At 39.0% G+C, this 22,482-nt stretch overlaps 1 protein-coding gene across 3 annotated transcripts in view; it reads right to left on the bottom strand.

Moving 5' to 3' along the window:
- Positions 1 to 8,712: 8,712 nt before the first annotated feature.
- The window catches only part of LOC118009895 (arylamine N-acetyltransferase 1), a 118,056-nt gene continuing 104,286 nt past the window's right edge, over positions 8,713 to 22,482 (bottom strand). For all 3 annotated transcript variants that reach the window (XR_004679050.1, XR_004679052.1, XR_004679051.1), the window contains one exon: positions 8,713 to 9,965. The gene's annotated coding sequence lies outside the window, so the exon portion shown is untranslated. The remainder of the gene's footprint in view (positions 9,966 to 22,482) is intronic.

Raw genomic sequence — 22,482 nt, 5'->3', positions numbered from 1 at the left:
ATTTGGGATTTTTCTAATTTTTTGAGAGAGGCTTGGATGGCTATGTACTTCCCTCTTAGGACTGCCTTTGCAGTATCCCATAGGTTTTGAACTAATGTGTTTTCATTTTCATTAATTTCCATGAATTGTTTAACTTCTTTAATTTCCTGGTTGACCCATTCATTCTTTAGCAGGATGCCCTTTATCTTCCGAGTGTTTGAGTTCCTTCCAAATTTCTTCCCTTGTGGTTGAGTTCCCATTTCAAACCGTTGTGGTCTGAAAAAATGCAGGGAATTATCTGAATCTTTTGGGATCTGTTGAGACCTGATTTGTGACTTAGCATGTGATCTATTCTGGAGAAAGTTCCATGTGCACTCAAGAAGAATGAGTATTCTGTTATTTTAGGATGGAATGTTCTGTATATATCTGTGAAGTCTATCTGGTCCAATGTGTCATTCCTTAAAGCTCTTGTTGATCTTCTGCTTAGATGATCTGTCTATTGCTGTGAGTGGGATGTTGAAGTCTCTTACTATTAATGTATAATTATCGATATGTGTCTTTACTTTGGTTATTAATTAGTTTATATAATTTGGTGCTCCCACATTGGGGGCATAGATATTTACAATTGTTGGGTCTTCTTGTTGGATAGACCCTTTAAGTATGTTATAGTGTCCCTCTACATCTCTTACTATGGTCTTTGGTTTGAAATCTAATTTGTCTGATATGAGGATTGCTACCCCAGCTTTCTTTCACAGTGCATTAGCATGGTAAATGGTTCTCCATCCCTTCACTTTCAATCTGGAGGTGTCTTTAGGTTCAAAATGAGTCTCTTGTAGACAGCATATGGATGGGTCCTGCTTTTTTATCCAATCTGAAACTCTGTGTCTTGATGGGAGCATTCAGCCAGTTCATGTTGAGAGTTAACTATTGAAGGACATGAATTTAGTACCATTGTATTGCCTGCAAATTCCCTGTTTCTGTAGATTTTCTGGTCTATTTAGCTGTTGGGGTTTCTCTTCATTTACAGAATCCCCTTTAATATTTCTTGTAGGGCTGGCTTGGTTGTCACATATTCTTTCAGTTTCTGCCTGTCCTGGAAGCTCTTTATCTTTTCATCCATTCTGAATGACAGCCTTGCTGTATAAAGTATTCTTGGCTACATGTTCTTCTCATTTAGTACCCTGAATATGTCTTGCCAGCCCTTTCTGGCCTGCCAGGTTTCTGTGGACAGGTCTGATGTTATTCTGATGTTGCTCCCTCCAGATGTAAGGAACCTTCTCTCCCTAGCTACTTTCAAGATAGTTTCTTTGGCTGTAATATTTGCAAGCTTCACTATTATATGTCGAGGTGTTGACCTATTTTTAATGATCTTGGGAGGGGTCCTCTCTGCCTCTTGGATTTGCATGCTTGTTTCCTTCCCCAAATTAGGGATGTTCTCAGCTATGATTTGCTCAATATACCTTCGGGTCCTCTCTCTCTCCACCCCCTTGGGGATGCCAATAATTCTGACATTGGAGTATTTCATGGCGTTGTTGATCTCTCCAATCCTTTTTTCATGTGCTACTAGCAGCTTATCTCTGTTTTCCTCAACTTCCTTCCTTTCCATCAGCTTATCTTCTAGATTACTAATTCTGTCTACTGATTCACTTACCCTGGCTTTTAGAGTATCCAGTTTTGACTGCATCTCATTCATAGCATTTTTTTTTAGTTTGTCCTGATTATATCTCATTTCTGCTCTTAGATTCTATTATGTCACTAATGCTTTTTTCAAGCCTAACTATTGATGTCGATTGCTATCCTGAATTCTATCTCTGACATATTGCTTATATCCATATCCATTAGTTCTGTGGCAGAGGACATTGTCTCTGGTTCTTTTCTTTGTTGAGAGTTCCTCTTCCTAGTCATTCTTTTCAGGGATAGTTGAGTGAATAAGCAGAGTCCAAAATATCAACCACAACCTATGCAAGATGCACCTAGCAAAATCTAGAGTGGTCAGAAGCCACTACGGAAAAACAAAGCCAAAATGAAACAAGAATAAAATTTTAATTTTTTTTAAAAAGGGGTGGAGGTGAAGAGGGACTATAATTTCTCAGTGTGGACAAAGCAGGGTTTTCCAGTTGTTCCTGGGTGTATTTTGGATTACAAGGAATGTAAAACATATTATAACATATATCAATATATTCAGTTGATAAAATTGAATAGAGTGAAAAAAGGACTAAAATGAGGCATGTATCTATAAAAAATTATAGGTGTGAATAAATACTGGTTAAAAAGCAACCATGAAATATAAGTTGATATAATAAACATCTAATTAAAATGAGAGAAAGGTGAAAAGAAAAAAAAAAAAAACCAACGAGATTGGGCATGTTCAGAGTGTTAGAGCCATAGACAAGGATATAGATGTAGTAAAAAGAAAGGGCACATGCACCCCAATGTTCATAGCAGCAATGTACACAATAGCCAAACTGTGGAAAGAGCTGAGATGCCCTTCAACAGATGAATGGATAAAGAAGATGTGGTTCATATATACATCATCATCAGAAAGGATGAACTTTTGCAGCAACATGGATGGGACTGGAGGAGTTTATGCTAAGTGAAATAAGTCAAGCAGAGAAAGTCAATTATCATATGGTTTCACTTATTTGTGGCACATAAGGAATAGCATGGAGGACATTAGGAGAAGGAAGGGAAAAATGAAGGGGGGGAAATCGGAGGGAGAGGCGAACCATGAGAGACTATGGACTCTGAAAAATAAACTGAGGGTTTTAGAGGGGAGGGGGTAGGGGGATGGGTGGGCCCGGTGATGAGTATTAAGGAGGGCATGGAGTACTGGGTGTTATATGCAAACAATGAATCATGGAACACTACATCAAAACTAATGATGTACTGTATGGTGACTAACATAACATAATAAAAGAAAGAAAGAAAGAAGAAAGAAAGAAAGAAAGGAAGAAAGAAAGAAAGAAAGAAGAAGGAAAGAAAGAAAACAGAAAAAGCATAAGAAAAAGAAAAAGAAAAGAAAAAAAAAGAAAAAGAGAATTTTATCTGAAAAATAAACAAGTGGTGAGTCAACACCTGGAGCTCAATATACTATTTCCCCCCACCCCAACCCCACCCCCCAGCTTTGGGATTTTACAGTCTTATGGGATCCATAGGGTTGTCATCCACCTGAGGGGCCTGCTGCACTGTTTCTCAGGTAAGCTGCCTGTGTGGAGTTGCCCCACCCCTGTCAAGGGTATGGGCTCAGTGGAAACTGGTCCTCTGTGTGGCTTTTGTTCCCTATAGGCTCTCCGGCATCTTCAAAGGATCAGAGCAAAAATGGCTGCTCCCAAATCTCTGGCCCAGGGCAAAAAAATAGCAAACTGCCCTCTTTAATAAACCCTCTAGGACAAAAAGTCTCCGCTTTTATAGGCACCACCAAAAACTGTGGCCTTCCCTGGCGCATGCCTGGGAGTGGCTGCGGGCTCATGCGCATGCCCTCCCCACGCTCCTGGATCATGTCTGGGTGCTGCTCAAACGTCCTTTCTGGGCTGCTACAGCCCTGGTCTTTTTGCCCGGTTGGGCACAGGTTCCAGACTTTTCCTGTCTGCTCAGGAAAGGCGCAGTTACCGACAGGCCCAGCTTAGGGTTTACGATCCGGAGTTGAGAGACCCTTCCTGGACTCACTGACCCTAACCTGCTTCCTGGCTCCACTGCTCAGGCACTCTACTGGTTCAGGCTCCCCCTTACCCTCTGTGGCTCCTTGTATCCTGAGACCACAATGCCTTATCTAGAATTCTGCCTTTTCATTTCCAGAGCCCCTTTCAGAGATGGATGTCTCTCACTAGAGCAGATTTCTAAGGGTTCCAATTTTGCGCTTCGGTGTTCTATCACTTTCCAGGGTCCAGCTTATAGATGCTCCCTCCCCCTTTTGTTTATCTTGATATCTCCCCACAGATTCACAACTCCTCACATCCTACCTTGTAAAATGCAGTCACTTTTCTGCTTGTAGAGATCCAGATATATATTCTTACATCTCAGGCTGATATTGTGGGTGTTCAAAATGTTTTGATAGATATCCAGCTAATATCAGGGGACCAGTTGAAATGGGGTCCCCTATTTCTCCACCATCTTGCCTCTCCTCTCTGGAGCTGGAGTTTTACAGTCCTGTGGGAAATAAGCCTCTCATTCACCTGTTCTTCCAGTCTGTTTTTGTGGTGGGGCCTGCTGCTCAGCTTCTCAGGCATCTCTGCCTGGGTGGAGTTGCCCCACCCCTTCTCAGGGGGTTGGGCTTAATGTGAGCTGGTCGTCTGTGTGGCTTTTGTTCCCTGGCCTTTAACCTTGAGAACTAACAGATTTTTCCTGCATCTTTAAAGTCCAATTGTTTCCCCACCTCTTTAGAGGGTCAGAGCAAATATGGCCATGCCAGGATCTCTGTCCCAGAGCCTCAGGGTTGTGGTCCCCTTTCTTCAATAAACCCTCCAGGTCAAACTGTCTCCACTTCTGTGTGTACCAAACTCCACAGACTTGTGTTGTTCTCACCCACTGCAATTTCCCCTGGGGGAGTGTCAGGGACCCACTAGCATCTCTCTGCTTTGTGTCTTTGCTATAGCGAGTGGCCGTGGGCTCCAGTGTGCACCCTGTTCCACCACTCCCAGGTCACACATGTCCTTCCTGGGGCCACACTGCCCCAAAAGCTGTTGCCCAGTTCTGGGCGCAGCCTCTGTGTGCACCAAACCACTGAATCCCATGGTTCAAGGTGGCTGCAACTCTTGGGGCAGGGGGAGTTCCAGGGGCCCAGGAGCATCTCTGTGCTTTGTGTCTTTGTGATTGCGAGCAGTTGTGGGCTTGCCAGGGCACCTGATTCTGTTGCTTCTAGGTCACAGCCGGGTGCTGCCCTACTGTCCTTCCCAGGGTTGCTGCCACCCTGAAACCTGTTGCCCAGTCATGGGTGCAGCCATTTCCTACATCCCGGGAAAGTTAAACAGCCTGCATGTTCCAGTCCTTTTCAGGGTGCTCAGACAGAGAGTGGTCTCCCTACCGGTCTGGCTTCCAGTTTATGGCTACCAGAGCTAGGAGTCCCTTCTGGGCTTGCTGACCAGAACCAGTTTCCCCACTCCACTGCTTGGGCACTCTATTGGTTCACGTTCCCCCATTCTTTTCTGAGTCTCCTGGGATCCTGAGACCACAATGATCCACCTAGAATTCTGCCTTATTCATCTCCTGTGCCATTTTCAGAAAGGAAAATCTCTCACTGGAACAGGTTTCTAAAGGTTCTGATTTTGTGCTCCAGTGTTATATTACTTTCTGGTAGCCGGCTTATGGAGGCTACCTCCCACCTCCATTTATCTTCTGATACTTCCCCCGAAGAGTCAAGATTCTGCACCTCCTACCTTGCAAAAAGTAGTTGTTTTTCTTGTAGAGATCCAGATATATTTTCTTACAAACCAGATTGAATTCATGTGTGTTCAGAATGGTTTGATAGATATCCAGCTAAATTCGAGGGACCAGATGAAATGAGGTCCCCTACTCTGCCACTCTTTCCCCCTCCTCCTTAAATTTATGGTCTTAAATAAGCTCCCAGCCCTTGTTTTATTTTGGTGTATTCTGTTTGATTTGTCTGCTTTAAATGATATTCTTTTACTCTTTTACTCCATTACCAATGTGGCAATTACTAAACTTACTCTCATTTCCTTTTCTCTCTCCTTCCTCTCAAGTTTTTGATTTTGTCATGTCTTTGCCAGAATATATAAGTATTATATTATTTCTCCACTCTTGTCCCATGATTGTATTATTATTTATATAGAAATAAATTCAGTGCTCACAAATACATTTTTTTTTTTTTTTGCCAAAATTTCCCTACTTACCTCTTGGTTGGGTGAAGCTTGCGTTTGAATAGACTTCTTTTTTTTTTTTTTTAAAGATTTTATTTATTTGAGAGAGAGAGAGCATGAGTTGGGGGGAAGGCAGAGGGAGAGGGAGAAGCAGGTTCCAAGGCGGGACTCAAGGCGGGACATGATCCCTTGGGATCATGACCTGAGCTGAAGGCAGAGGCTTAACCAACTGAACCACCCAGGCGCCCCTTGAATAGACTTCTTAGGCAGAGTTCCTGAATGTTGTATTTCTAGTATTATTGCATTTAAAAAACCATTTTCAACACTTTTCATATTTGCAAGACTATTTAAATACTGAAGAGGCTTAATACAAAATTCCTGGGCTCACATTTTCTTGAGTTTTTGAAGACATTGCCTTACTTTTGTTTTTCTTTGTATAATGATGTCAAGAATTCTAATGCCAAGCTAATATCCTCTCCCTTATACACAGCTTGGCCTTTAACCTTGAGAACTAACAGATTTTTCCTGCATCTTTAAAGTCCAATTGTTTTAGTGAGATATATCTCATACGTGGCTATTCTGGTTTAATATTTCCAGGTACACTTATGGTCCTTCCAATGTGTCTTTAGTTCTTTTATTTCAAGAATGTTTCCTTGGATTATAGAATTTAAATTTTAGTGCTGGGTTTTTCCCCCCACTTTGGGGGACTTTAATTATATGTATTTTGGATTTTCTTTGCTTACTTTTCATATCTATCTCACTTTCTCTCAGCTCCCTTTTACTTCTTCTTTATTTTATTTTCATTGTTTTGACTATAGTTATTCCTCTCCTCGGTGACCCTTATTACTTTATCAATCAAATATTTTCCCTTGCAATTTAATCTTAATTTTTGAGGTGATTTTCAATTTCTTTTTTTTTTAAATTTTTTTAAAGATTTTATTTATTTGCGAGAGAGAATGAGAGACAGAGAGCATGAGAGGGAGGAGGGTCAGAGGGAGAAGCAGACTCCCTGCTGAGCAGGGAGCCCGATGTGGGACTCGATCCCGGGACTCCAGGATCATGACCTGAGCCAAAGGCAGTCGCCCAACCAACTGAGCCACCCAGGCGCCCTGGTGATTTTCAATTTCTTTCCTGAGTTTGGTCAACTCTTATTTCTTCCTATTCTGAATGGGAAAGTTTTTTGGATTTCCAAGTGTGTTGGAACATATTAAGATTTTTTTCATATCTTCAAAAAAATTTCCAAAGATATCTATATATTTGATATTGGTTGAGAGGTGAGTGTTCCCCTGCTATCTGGGGGATGAGGAAAGGACTGGACAATTTTTATCAGATTCTCATGTTTTGTTTTCTTCTTGTATGCATGTATAAAAACTGCCATTTTCTGTTATTTGAAATGTATTATTTTTTTTTTCTGGACCAGCAATAAAATATATTTTTTTTTAAGCCAAGAATAAGGAGTTTGTATCACTTATTAGTTTTCTTAACTCAAGTTTACCTTCTTTTCTTGGAGTAGAGAAGTTCGATTTCTTTAATAAATCATGCCTTCTGGAGGAGAAAGTCTCAACTGATCTTGTGATTTCCTTTTGTTTCTACACAATCCTTAATTTCTACCACTTCCTTCTTCCTTTCCCTTCACACAAAGCCTTCTCTTCTAACTTGTATCCTCTTCTCTCAGAAGTGGTACTTTCCCCAAATTGCCATCTCAAATTCTGAACAATTTCAGGTCCTTTCTTTCCAAGTCTCTTTTAGTGCTTTGCTCTACCAGAACTTTTCTCAGAATTTCTTCAATTAGTGTGGGATTCCATCTCTCTAGGGGTGATTTTTATCTATACTTGTGAGTCTCCCACTATTCTCTTTTCTTTTCTGTGTAGTTTCTCTCTGACTCTCTACTTCTATATGAACTCTAGAGGTGTCTCAATTTGTTTCAGATATTTCTTTTCCTATTTACATGCAAATTAAAATTATAGTATTTTTATCCCAAAGAGGAAAACATACTGTAGGCATGTTTTAAAGGGTAGTTTTACTTGAACTCCCTTGTGATTTGTATGGTTTTTGTAGGATGTGTGTTATATTCTAATTCAGATTGCTGTCATTATGCCATGAGAACCAGGTACCTCAGATCCTTTATCTTTTTTTTTTTCAGATCCTTTATATTAAAACAAGATGTCTGAAACGTACCTTTCCATTTTATTTTCCAAATTAAATGAGGTAACACATACAGAATTCCTAGCCTAGCATATGGCACATATTAAGTGTTCAACAAATGTTAGTTGTTATGTTGTTATTCTGATGCACATTGTGAGTCTTCCCCACGTTGGATGCTTTCACTGGATCCTCATGCATCAAGAATCCCCAGGGAGGGAGAATCTGGTGTTTAGTTCTAGATCCTCCCTTAGTAGCATGTGCTAGCCCTGTTTTCCTTCCCAAATTCAACTTGAGTTTGACAAGTAGTCATTTTTACCATTTCTAGAATTCTAAAAAAATATTCTGATATTTTTCCATTGAGGATAAAAGCTTCTTCAAAAACAATTAATCATACAAACTGATGGAGTGGTAATGAATACAATGCCTTGTTAGTCCCAGCAGGAGGGCTAGAATGGTGGCTCTGCCTCTCACTCTGCCTGAACTTCCTGCATTTGGTTCCTGTGCCATTTGGTATTATAAGATTTACTTTTCCAAACTGAGCTGTTTCATCTTTCTTTCACTTTACATTTTTCCTCTCCCTTTTCCTGATGCCTTATCCTTATTCCTCTTTTTCCCCATCATACCCTCTACCCTCTTTTGCATCTTTAATCACAAATAGGTGATTGCTCTGCAGTGTGTCGCTTGAACAAATAGTTTATATTTAGAATATCCCTTTGCCGAAATTGGAATTAACATATACCTTCTCATTCAGTTTCCATTTCTTTTTCCAGCTGCCTTTACTAAACGATCACTGCCTTAAGTATAGACTATATAACATGTAATGCATTCTGGGTAAATGACTTACTTAGGATGGGGCACTGAGAAACAGTTGCCCTTGAAACTTAAGCCTTTAGTGAACAAGCTGGTTCTTATATCACCCCATAAGCAATGGCATATCTTATGCAAGGGGCACTGAACAAAAATAAGAATACTCAATTATTATTGATTAGGAATCCTTGTAAACCATTCCAATCTAACTTCCTGACGTTAGAATAAGAACTGTTCTTTGCATCTCTACTTCCCCACTACTCAAGAGAGAACCTAACATGCATAAAGTTCTTAGGCAATGTAGTATGCTGAATAATGGCTCCCCAAAGATATCCAAGTCCTGATCCCTGGAACCTATGAATGTTTCTTTATATGTCAAAAGGGAGTTTCAGATGTGATCAAGTTTAAGGATCTGGAGATGGGAGATTATAAATGGAATATCTGGATGGATCTAATGTAGTCACTGGGATCTGTATAAGAGGAAGACAGGAGATCAGGGAGAAAGTGCATGTGTCAACAACAGAAGCTAAAGGGTTGAAGCAGATGTGAAGAAAGGGTCACAAGCCAGGGAATGCAAGTAGCCTCCAGAAGCTCAAAAAAACAAGAAGATGGATTCCCCCCAACAGCCTCCAGAAGGAATGAGCCCTGCCAATACCTTCACTCAAACCCATTGAAACTGATTTGGGTCTTCTAGCTCCCCAAACTGTAAGAGAATAAATTTTTGTGGTTTTAAACTACTAAATTTTTGGTAATTTCTCACAGCACAACTAAGAAACTAATACAGGCAATGTTAGTTACCTTTTTACAAAATACATTTTACAAAATGTACTTATTCTTTATTTAACATTTAAATTCAGTAGAGTTAAGGGACTTGTCCAAGTTCACAAGGATGGTTAAGACAAAGTTTTGATTAGAGCTAGGATGACTCTATGTATCAGTTAGCTTGATGCATAACAAATAGCCCAGAACTCAGTGATTTAAAACCATGAACATTTATTTAGCTAACAATTTTACAGATCGTAAATTTAAGCTATAGGCTCGCCTGTAGTTTTTCTGATGTTCACTGAGCACATCCATGCATCTGCAGTCAGTTGCCAGGTCATCTGGGGATTGGCTGATCTATGATGACCTCATCTGGTAGGGTTTTTTCTCTGTTCCACATGATCTTTCAGCCTCTAGCAGGCTCACTCAGGCATGTTCTCATGGCAGCTGGACAAAGCTCTAAAAGAAACAATGAAAATATGCAAGATAAGCTGAGACCTGGGCTTGGAACTGGCATATCACTTCCATTGTGTTTTATTGGCCAAAGCCAAGTCATAAGTAAGTTCAGATTCAAGAAGGGGAAATAGATTCCTCTTTTGATGGAGAAGCTGAAATTCATGTTGGAAAGTATGTTGATGAAGGAAGGAGTGATTGATTTTGCAATGTACCCCATCATATAATTTACATCCTAAATTGTATCACTTCTGAGAATGAAAGGGGATGTTTTTAAGAATTACATCAAGAAAATAGATATAAACCAGGACTGTCCCAAGTGTTAGGGTATTAAGGCCCTTATCTCCTGACCTCCAACCCAAGGTTCTTGTTATGTCTCCAGACTGTTATCATACTGCTTTAATGATGTTGGGAGGAAGACATAGAACTTGCAGAGGATAGACCTCAAATTTGAGTCCAAGCCAAAGATTAACATGAATGCTATTCCTGGTGTCCAGGTAAATACCTATAAGGAATTTATTTTCCCACTTCTCTCTATAACCCAAATGTCTTCTCCTTTAAAACTCTTCCCTGGGGCCTCTAGCACATCTCAGTGGTCATCAAAGTGTCATTGTCAATAAAAATAGCTGCTGCTCTCAGTTTGGCTCTTGTTGCTCACTGTTCAGTGTGTATGTGTGTTTAATGTGAATGTACATTTTATAAATATAAAGATGCAAAGAAAATAATTTCTAGAGTTCCCAACTGGAGCTTTTCATGTAAGCATGGGTGTATGAAGCTCACCTCTGTGAATTCAATCCTTGTCATATATTCCTGTTGACCTGAACCATAGGGAATCTGGCCTCCTTTTCTAGTCCTGTCAAGGCTTTCAAAGATTTATTTCAAAAGCTTATTTTGTAGCTTGGTTTATAAAAAGGTCTATTTTTTGTTCAAATAATATAGTATTTTTGAAACAGAATTTATCCATCAACTTTGGAAATATTTGTACTATTTTTTGAAGTCATGAGCTGGGACATTTTGGAACTTATTTTAAAACCTAGAAATCCTAATGGATGTGTGGTGGCCTTGTAATAAACTCTGAGCAAGCAGGACATTTTCAAATCTTTTTTTTTAAAGATTTTATTTATTTATTTGAGAGAGAGAGAATGAGAGAGAGCACATGAGAGGGGGGAGGGTCAGAGGGAGAAGCAGACTCCCTGCCGAGCAGGGAGCCCGAAGCAGGACATTTTCAGAGAGAATATTCAGCTAGTAGTAGCTGATTGGCCTGGTTCCACTACTTCCATCATAAGATTCTTAGATCAGATTTTGTGATAGCATTTCCTGCCTTGATTAAATCTAGAGGCCTCTGTGGCTTTGCAATCATGTCCAACCTGATCCTTGTAGCTCTGAAACAAGGAATTTGTCAGTCTCTCAGATTGATTCTCTTACTTTGCCTTATGTGTACAATTCCTGAGAAATACATATCATCTCTCCTCATTGGTAGAAGGCAGAGAAGAGTGCAGATGATGATGACAAGGGTGACTACTGCCCAATCATCACTGGGTGGGATGGGGGTGGGCAGTGTGTGTCTTCACACACAAATGCCTGTTGTACCTTTCAAAACAGTTACCATGGGAGGCCACACTCTGCAGTAAGGGAGGACCTCAATTCTGCCCAACTTGCCTTCTCTCAGATTGTGACTAACCATCCAAATGCTATGCTTACCCTTAATTATATCTGTGGCCCATCAGCTCTTTTCTTATTTTCTTATTTTTATTTATTTTATTATTATACTCAGTTGGCCAACATATGGTACATCATTAGCTTTTTATGTAGTGTTCAGTGATTTATTTGTTCCATATAACACCCAGGGCTCATCACAACACGTGCCTTCCTTAACATCCATCACCTGATTACCCCATCCCCTCACCCCCTCCCTTCTTTAACCCTCAGTTTGTTTCCCAGAGTTAAGAGTCTCTCGTGGTTTTTCTCCCTCACTGATTTCTTCATATGCAGTTTTCCTTCCCTTCCCTATGGTCCTCTGTGCTATTCCTTATGTTCCAAAAATAAGTGAAACCATATGATAATTGACTTTCTCTACTTGACTTATTTCACTTAGCATAATCCCCTCCAGTTCCATCCATGTTGATGCAAATGGTGGGTATTCATCCTTTCTGATAGCTGAGTCATTGTATATATGAACCACATCTTCTTTATCCATTCATCTGTCAATGGACATCTTCACTCCTTCCAGTTTAGCCATTGTGGACATTGCTGCTTTAAACAGTGGGGTGCAGGTGCCCCTTTGGATCACTACATCTGTATCTTTGGGGTAGTGCAATTGCTAGCTCATAGGTTAGCTCTATTTTTAACTTCCTGAGGAACCTCCATACTGTTTTCCAGAGTGGCTATACCAGCTTGCATTCCCACCACCAGTGTAAGAGGGTTCCCCTTTCTCCACATTCTTGCCAACATCTGTTGTTTCCTGTCTTGTTAATTTTAGCCATTCTGACTGGTGTGGGGTGGTATCTCAGTGTAGTTTTCATTTGTATTTCCTTGATGACAAGTGATGTGGAGCATTTTTTCATGTGTATGTTGGCCACTCACATGTCTTCTTTGGTGAAGTGTCTGTTCATGTCTTCTGCCCATTTCTTGACTGGATTATTTCTTTTTTGGGTGTCAAGTTTGAGAAGTTCTTTATAGATCTTGGATACCAGCCCTTTATCTGTTATGTCATTTGCAAATATCTTCTCCCATTCTGTAGGATGCCTTTTAGTATTGTTGACTGTTTCCTTTGCTGTACAGGAGTTTTTATCTTGATGAAGTCCCAGTAGTTTATGTTTGCTTTTGTTTCTCTGGCATTTGGAGACATGTCTTACAAGAAGTTGCTGTGGCCGAGGTCATAGATATTGCTGCTTGTGTTCTCCTCTAGGACATTGGTGGATTCCTGTCTCACATTGAGGTCTTTCATCCATTTTGAGTTTATCTTTGTGTTTGGTGTAAGAGAATGGTCCAGTTTCATTCTTCTGCATGTGACTGTCCAATTTTCCCAACACCATTTGTTGAAGAGACTTTTATCTATTGGGTATTCTTTCCTGCTTTATCGAAGATTAGTTGATCATAGATTTCTGGGGTCTCTATTCTGTTCCATTGATTTATGTGTCTGTTTTTGTGCCAGTACCATACTGTTGATGACTACAGCTGTAATATAGCTTGAAGTCAGGCATTGTGATGCCCCAGCTTTGGTTTTCTTTTTTAACAGTCCCCTGGCAATTTGGGGTCTTTTCTGGGTCCATACACATTTTAGGATTGTTTGTTCCAGCTCTTTGAAAAATGTTGATGGTATTTTGATAGGGATTGCATTGAAAGTGTAGACTGCTCTGGGCAGCATAGACATTTTCACAATGTTTATTCTTCCAACCCATGAGCATGGAATGTTTTCCCATCTCTTTGTGTCTTCCAGAATTTCTTACATAAGTGTTCTATAGCTTCTAGAGTACAGATCCTTTACCTCTTTGGTTAGGTTTATTCCTAGGTATCTTACATGTTTAAATAAAAAAAATAAAATTTCTTTTTTAAAAAGTGTAAGGGGGTTCTCCTTTCTCCACATTCTCGCCAACTTTTGTTGTTTCCTGACTGGAAACAATGAATTTGAATGACATACTGGAGTAGATGGATTAACAGATATATTCAGAACATTCGATCCTAAAACAGCAGAATACACATTCTTTTCAAGTGCACATGGACCATCCTCCAGAAAAGATGACATATTAGCCCACAAAACAAACCTCAACAAATTCAAGATCAAAATAATATCATGCAGAAGAGAAGATGGCAGCAGAGTAGGAGATTCTAGGCTCATCTCAACTAAGGAACACAATTTGATAACTATCAAATCAATCTACATGCCTCAGAAATCAACCTGAATACTGACAGAACAAACTCCACAACTAAAGGGAGAGAAGAAGCCACATCAAAGAATATAGGAAGTGTGAAGATATGGTTTAGGGGAGAAAAGGATAGCAGGTGCAGCAGAGGGGGAGGAGCTGTGGTCATGGAGAAGGGAAAGAGAGAGTAGAGCACACACAGGGGAATGCACAAGAAGATTTCTCCAAAGCCATTGGCTGAGAAAACAAGAGAGGCTGATTTTCTTGAGTTCTTGTGACCAGTGGGCCTTAAAGCCTGGAATTTTAAAGGTCAGCAGGCCTGGCTGGGAGAGAGCCCTAGGAGCACTGCCCTGTGCCTGGGGAGAAGGCAAGCACACAACCCAGGGTCAGCTAGCATGGTAACATTAATTTGAAGAACGCCTGGAACACGTAGAGGGGAAATTATTCCCTTTTTGGAGCACATCCCTGAGTGGTAGCATTCAAGGAGACACCTCTCCAGGGACAAAGGAGCTGGCTGGGCTCCCAGGAGGTGGGGGGGATAGTTTGGATGGATGATGAAGAATAAGGAATGCACATATTGTGGTGAGCACCAGGTGTTGTATGGAAGTGTTGAATCACTAAATTGTATACCTGAAACTAATATTACACTGTACTTTAACTGTAATTTATTTTTTTAATTTTTTAATTTAAATTTTAATTTATTTATTTTTAAGATTTTATTTATTTATTTGACAGAGAGAAACACAGCGAAAGAGGGAACACAAGCAGGGGGAGTGGGAGAGGGAGAAGCAGGCTTCCCGCTGAGCAGGGAGCCCAATGCGGGGCTCGATCCCAGGACCCCGGGATCACGACCTGAGCTGAAGGCAGACGCTTAACGACTGAGCCACCCAGGCACCCCTTATTTTTATTTTTTAAAAGATTTTATTTATTTATTTTTGCGAGAGAGAGCACGAGCAGGGGGGAGGGGCAAAGGGAGAGGGAGAAGCAGACTCCCTGCTGAGCAGGGAGTCCAATGTGGGACTCCATCCCGGACCCTGGAATCATGACCCGAGCCAAAGACAGATGCTTAACTGACTGAGCTGCCCAGGCGCCCAACTAACTCTAATTTAAATAAAAACTTTTTATTTTTTTTTTTTATTTGCGAGAGAGAGAATGAGAGACAGAGAGCATGAGAGGGCGGAGGGTCAGAGGGAGAAGCAGACTCCCTGCTGAGCAGGGAGCCCGATGTGGGACTCGATCCCGGGACTCCAGGATCATGACCTGAGCCGAAGGCAGTCGCTTAACCAACTGAGCCACCCAGGCGCCCCTAAATAAAAACTTTTTAAAAAGACATAAAGACAATCATTTAAGAGTCTATAAAATTTTCAGGTGAAATCAGAAAAAGTAGCTATTGCTTAGATACATTCATACAGATATCCAATTCATACATTTTATTTACATGTGAGCAAAATGGGCCTTCTGGTATCTCTGCAGCCACAGCCCGAGTATATTCTCTTCTACAAGCTCTTTTACATTGATAGTTTCTAAATCTTTGCTAGGTCTGCTACCCAGAGCAGTTTGGTAGGACATACACTTTTGAAAATGCTTAAATGCTTAAGACAAGGCAATATACTTATTAAAGTATAGACAATGTTGTTTTTATAAAGGAACTTTATCCCTTTAGAATTTAAAAAGTTTTCTTCAAGACAATTGCAAAAAAAGTATATATTTAACCTTTAAAAATGTCTTAAAGAAGTTCACACCAAGGGCTATTTAAACATTTAAACTATTGCAGTTTTGTCAAGAATGAGGAAATGGCTAAAATTAGAGGTTGGAAACTACAGGTCAGATCTGCCTGCAGATATTTTACCTTGGCCTACACAAAACCCCCCAACTTTAAAAATTATATTTAGGATATTGAATTTGGGTTGCTATTGAAAAATGGGAAGATCTGCCACACTGGGCCAATTTCTGCAATCCCCACTACTTTCCTATTTTCTCACTGAGAACACAAAATAAAAATAATTTTTATACCAGTGATCTGAAGAAGAAAACACAGGATTTTCTCTCTTAATTATATGTGGCTAACTCTTTTAAGTTGAGAAATGTCAAACTTACAGGGACACACTGTAGCAAGACCTCCCAGGTAGTGTGGATAAGAAGGGAAATGGCAGAAAAGCCTAGTATAGGTAAGTGTAAAATACTTCATGTAGGAGATATATCTTAACTAGAGTTCTAACACGAGTGTCTCTGAGGCATGCATTATATTTCAGGAGTGATTCCCAATTCTTTATTGTCTCCAGCTGAATGGATCACATTCATGATGAAGTATATTGATATCAATCTCTCCTTTTGGGAAATTATAGCGACATGTTCTACAAGAGCTATAAAATAAATCTGTGAGTGGCTACAATTCCTAAGTAGAAGTTAAAATAATTCTGGAAAGATAGACCCATATGTGTCTGAAAATACATAATTTGAAATGCAAAAAGTCCAAAATGCAAATTCTAGAGCAAGGATAAATTACATTTCCATGTTTTCTTTATAACTTTGGCACCATTTGGCATAGATGCTTTAATTTAATTTTGTGAATAGGAAATACATCCACATGATTGAAACACCAAAAAGTATTTTTAAAAAATGGAGAACTTTCTCTCACTCCTCAACATATGTCCCAATCTTCCCTGCCTCCATCATACACAGAGCTTTTTTTTTTTTTTTTTCTTTCATTTAGACACCATTATGCATACAGGAGCAAATAGATATATTTTCTCTCTCCTTTTTAAATTTTTAATTCCAATATAATTAACATTCAGTGTTATATTAGTTTCAGGTATGCAATATAATGATTCAATAATTCTATACATTACTCAGTTCTCATCATAATAAGTGTACTCTTAATCCCTTTTACCTACCTTTCTTCAAAGTTTTTAATTTAAATTCCAGTTAGTTAACTTACAGAGTAATATTAGTTTCAGGTGTACAATATAGTGATTCAATACTTCCATACAACACCCAGTGCTCACCACAACATGTGTACTCCTTAATGCCCATCACCTATTTAACCCATTGCCCCCACCCTCCTCTCTGATAACATCATTTTGTTCTCTTTAGTAAAGAGTTGGTTTTTTGGTTTGCCCTCTTTTTCTCCCCACTTTGCTCATTTGATTTGTTTCTTAAATTCCACGTATGAGTGAAATCATACAGTATTTCGCTTTGAGCATTTATTTTGCTTAGCATCATACCCTCTAACTCTATCCACATCATTGCAAATGGCAAGATTCATTACCTTTTTTGGGTAATATTCAATTGTATATATATACCACCTCTTCTTTATCCATTCATCAGTTGATGGACATTTGGACTCTTTCCATAATTTGGCTATTGTAGATAATGCTGCTATAAACATTGGGTTGCATGTATCCCTTTGAATTAGTTAGTTTGTTTGTTTCTTTGTTTGTTCTGTATTTTTGGGTAAACATCTACTAGTTCAATTGCTGGATCATAGGATAGTTCTATTTTTAACTTTGTGAGGAACCCCCAAACTGTTTTCCAGAGTGGCTGCAACAGTTTGCATTCCTACCAATAGTATAAGAGGGTTCTACTAGCTTCAGATCCTCACCAACATCTGTTGTTTCTCATATTGTTGATTTTAGGCAATCTGACAGGTATAAGGTGATATCTCATTGTAATTTTGATTTGTAATTCCCTGATGATGACCCATGTTGAGCATCTTTTCATGTGTCTGTTGGCCATCCTATGTCTTTGAAAAAATGTCTGTTTACATCTTCTGCTTATTTTTAAATTGGATTGTTTTTTGGGTGTAGAGTTGTATAACTTCTTTATATATTTTTTATACTAACCCTTTATTGGATGTTATTCTCAAATATCTTCTTCCATTCCTTAGGTTGTCTTTTAGTTTGTTGATTGTTTCCTGTGCTGTAGAAAGGCTTCTAATTTTGATGTAGTCCCAAGTGTTTATTTTTGCTTTTATTTCCCTTGCTTCACGAGACATATCTAGAAAAAAATGTTGCTACAGCCAATATAAAGAAATTACTGACTGTCTTCCTTCTAGGATTTTAGATAAGAAATTTAGGTCTTTAATCCATTTTGATTTATTTCTCTGTATGGTGTAAGTAAGTGGTCCAGTTTCATTCATTTTCATGTTGCTGTCCAGTTTTCCCAATACCATTTGTTAAAGAGACTGTCTTTTACTTATTGGATATTCTTTCCTGCTTTGTTGAAGATCAATTGATCATATAGTTGTTGGTTCATTTCTGGGTTTTCTACTCTGTTCTATTGATCTATGTGTGTATTTTTGTACCAGTATCATACTGTTTTGACCACTATAGCTTTGTAATATAACTTGAAGTCTGGAATTATGATGCCTCCAGCTTTGTTTTTCTTTTACTTCTTTTTATCATTCTTCTTAAATTTTTAAAAATTTAAATCCAATTTAGTTACCATATAGTATATTATTAGTTACAGAGGTAGAATTTAGTGATTTATCAGTTGCATACAAACCCAGTGCTCATTACCTCAAGCACCCTCCTTAATGCCCATCAGCCAATTACCCCATTCCCCACACACCTCCCTCCAGCAACCTCTACCTCTGTAACTAATAATACATATGTTAATTAATTGAATTTAAATAAAAAATTTTTCAAAAGAGTCCCTTATGAAACTCCCTGTTTTTATATTATTTTATTCTTCCTTCCCTTCCCCTATATACATTTGTTTTGTTTCTTAAATTCCACATATGAATGAAATCATATGGTATCTGTCTTTTCTGACTGACTTATTTTGCTTAGCATAACACCTAAGATGCTAGTTCCATCCACATCATTGCAACTGACAAGATTTCATTCTTTTTAATGGCTGAGTAATATTCCATTGTGTATATATGCCACTTCTTTATCCATTCATCTGTTGATGGACATCTGGGCTCTTTCCATAATTTGGCTATTGTGGACATTACTGCTAGAAACATTGGGGTGCATGTGCCCCTTTGAATCACTATGTTTGTATCCTTTGAGTAAATACCTACTAGTGCAATTGCTGAGTCATAGAGTAGTTCTATTTTTAACTTTTTGAGGAAACTTCATACTGTTTTCCAGAGTAGCTGCACCAGTTTGCATTCCCACCAACAGCATAAGAGTGTTCCCCTTTCTCTTCATTCTCACCAACATATGTTGTTCCTGAGTTATTGATTTTAGCCATTCCAACTGGTGTGAGGTGGTATCACATTGTGGTTTTGATTTGTATTTCCCTGATTCTCAGTGATGTGGAGCATTTTTTCATGTTTCTGTTGGCCATGTGTTATCTCTTCTTTGGAGAAATGTGTGTTCATGTCTTCTGTCCATTTCTTGACTGGATTATTTCTTTTTTGGGTGTTGAGTTTGATATGTTCTTTGTAGATCTTAGAAACTCTCCCTTTATCTGATATGTCATTTGCAAATATCTTCTTCCATTCCATAGGTTGCCTTTTAGTATTGTTGACTGTTTCCTTTGTTGTACAAAAGCTTTTTATCTTGATGAAGTCCCAATAATTCATTTTTGTCTTGTTTTTCCTTGCCTTTGGAGACGTGTCTTGCAAAGAGTTCCTGTGGCTGAGGTCGAAGAGGTTGCTGCCTGTGTTCTCCTTTAGGATTTTGATGGATTCCTGTCTCCCACTGAGGTCTTTCATCCATTTTGAGTTTATCTTTGTGTATGGTGTAAGAAAATGATACAGTTTCATTCTAGATATAGCTGTCCAATTTTCCCAGCACCATTTATTGAAGAGAACTGTCTTTTTTCACTTGGATATTCTTTCCTGCTTTTCCAAAGATTAGTTGACCATAGAGTCAAGGGTCCATTTCTGAGTTCTCTATGTGTCTGCATTTGTGCCAGTACCATACTGTCTTGGTGATCACAGCTTTGTAATATAGCTTGAAGTCTGACATTGTGATGCCCCAGCTTTGGGGTTTTTTTTTCAACATTCCTTTGGCTTTTTGGGGTCTTTTCTTGTTCCATACAAACTTTAGGATTGTTTGTTCAAGCCCAGTGAAAAATATCAATGGTATTTTTATAGGAATTGCATTGAATGTGTAGATTGCTTTGGGAAACATAGACATTTTAACGATATTTGTTTTTTCAATCAGTGAGCATGGGATGTTTTCCCATTTCTTTGTGTCTTCCTCAGTTTCATTCATAAGTGTTCAGTCATTTTTAGAGTAAAATTCCTTTACCTCTTTGGTTAGGAATAATGGTTTTGGTGCAAATGTAAATGGGATTGATTCCTTAATTTCTCTTTCTTCAGTCACATTGTTAGTGTATAAAAAAGCAATTTATTTCTGTGCATTGATTTTGTATCCTGCCACGTTGCTGAATTGCTGTATGAGTTCTAGTAGTTTCGGGGTGGAGTCTTTTCAGTTTTCCACATGAAGTATCATGTCATTTTCGAAGAGAGAGAATTGACTTCTTCTTTGCCAATTTGGATGTCTTTTATTTCTTTTGTTGTCTGATTGCTGAGGCTAGGACTTCTCATACTATGTTGAACAATAGTGATAAGAGTGGACATCCCTGCCATGTTCTTGACCCTGAGGGAAAAGCTTTCCATTTTTCCCTGATGAGGATGATATTTGTTGTGGGTTTTTTGTATATGGCTTTTATGATATGGAGGTATCTTCCTTCTATTCCTACACTGCAGAGTTTTAATCAAGAAAGGATGCTGTATTTTGTCAAATGCTTTTTCTGCATCTATTGAGAGGATATTATGGTTCTTGTCCTTTCTTTTATGAATATGGTGTATCACATTCATTGATTTGTGGATGCTGAACCACCCTTGCATCCCAGGAATAAATCCCACATGGTTGTGGTGAATAATCATTTTAATGTATTATTGGATCCTGTTGGCTGGTATCTTGGTGGGAATTTTTGCATCCATATTCACTGGGGATATTGGTCTGTAATTCTCATTTTGCTGTGGTCTTTGGCTGGTTTAGGGATCAAGGTAATGTTGGCCTCATAGAATAAGTTTGGATGTTTTCCTTCCATTTCTATTTTTTAAAAGATTTTATTTATTTATTTGACAGAGGCACAGTGAGAGAGGGAACACAAGCAGGGGGAGTGGGAGAGGGAGAAGCAGGCTTCCCGCTGAGCAGGGAGCCTGACGTGGGGTTCGATCCCAGGACCATGGGATCATGACCTGAGCTAAATGCAGATGCTTAACCAACTGAGCCACCTAGGCACCCCCTTCCATTTCTATCTTTGAAACAGCTTTAGAAAAATTCTTCTTTAAATGTTTGATAGAATTCTGGTGGGAGGACATCTCACTCTGGACTCTAGTTTGTTGGGAGATTTTTTTATTACACTGTTTCAATTTCTTTGCCAGTTTCAGGTCTGCTCAGCTTCTCTATTTCTTCCTGTTTCAGTTTTGGTAGTTTATATGATTCTAGGAATACATCCATTTCTTCCAGATTGCCTAATTTGTTGGCATGTAATTGTTCATAATATTCTCTTATAATTGTTTGTATTTTTATGGTTTTGGTTGTGGTCTCTCCTCTTTCATTTATGATTTTATTTATTAGAGTCCTTTCTCTTTTCTTTTTGATAAGTCTATCTAGGGGTTTATCAATCATATTAATTCTTTCAAAGAACTGACTCCTAGGGGCGCCTGGGTGGCTCAGTCATTGAGCGTCTGCCTTTGGCTCGGGTCGTGATCCCAGGATCCTGGGATCGAGCCCTGCATCGGGCTCCCTGCTCGGCGGGAAGCCTGCTTCTCCCTCTCCCACTCCCCCTGCTTGTGTTCCCTCTCTCGCTGTCTCTCTCTCTGTCAAATAAATAAAATATTAAAAAAAAAAAAAAGAACTGACTCCTAGTTTTGTTGATCTGTTCTACTGTTGTTTTGATTTCTATATCATTGATTTCTGTGCTAATCTTTTTATTTCTCTTCTCCTGCTGAACTTAGGCTTTATTTGCTGTTCTTTCTCCAGCTCCTTTAGGTGTACAGTTAGGTTTTGTATTTGAGGCTTTTCCTGTTACTTGAGAAAGGCTTGTATTTCTATGTACTTCCCTCTTAGGAGTGCCTTTGTTGCATCCCAGAGGTTCTGAACTGTTGTGTTTTCATTTTCTTTTGTTTCCACATCTTTTTAAAATTCTTCTTTAAGGGGCGCCTGGGTGGCTCATTTGGTTAAGCAACTGCCTTTGGCTCAGGTCATGATCCTGGAGTCCTGGGATTGAGTTCTGCATCAGGCTCCCTGCTCAGCAGGGAGTCTGCTTCTCCCTCTGACCCTCCTCCCTCTCATGCTCTGTCTCTCGTTCTTTCTCTCTCAAATAAATAAATAAAATCTTTAAAAAAATTATTCTTTAATATTCTGGTTGATCAATTCATTCTTTACTAAGTTGCTCTTGAACCTCCATGTATTTGTGCTCCAAATTTTCTCTTGTGATTGAGTTCAAGTTTAAAGCTTTGCTTTCTGAAAATATGCAGGGACTAATCTCAGTCTTTTTGTAGCAGTTGAGACCTGATTTGTGTCAGTATGTGATCAATTTTGGAGAACATTGCATATGCACTTGAGAAGCATGTGTGTTCTGTTGCTTTAGGATGAAATGCTCCAAATATATCTGTGAAGGTCGTCTGGTCCAGTGTGTCATTCAAAACCCTTGTTTCCTTGTTGATCTTCTGCTTAGATGATCTGTCC

This window comes from Mirounga leonina, unplaced genomic scaffold (assembly GCF_011800145.1).
Source record: "Mirounga leonina isolate KUSES-001 unplaced genomic scaffold, KU_Mleo_1.0 Mir_128, whole genome shotgun sequence".
NCBI lineage: Eukaryota > Metazoa > Chordata > Mammalia > Carnivora > Phocidae > Mirounga > Mirounga leonina.
The sequence above is the reverse complement of the archived record's forward strand: the minus strand, read 5'-3'. Positions and strand labels throughout refer to the sequence as shown.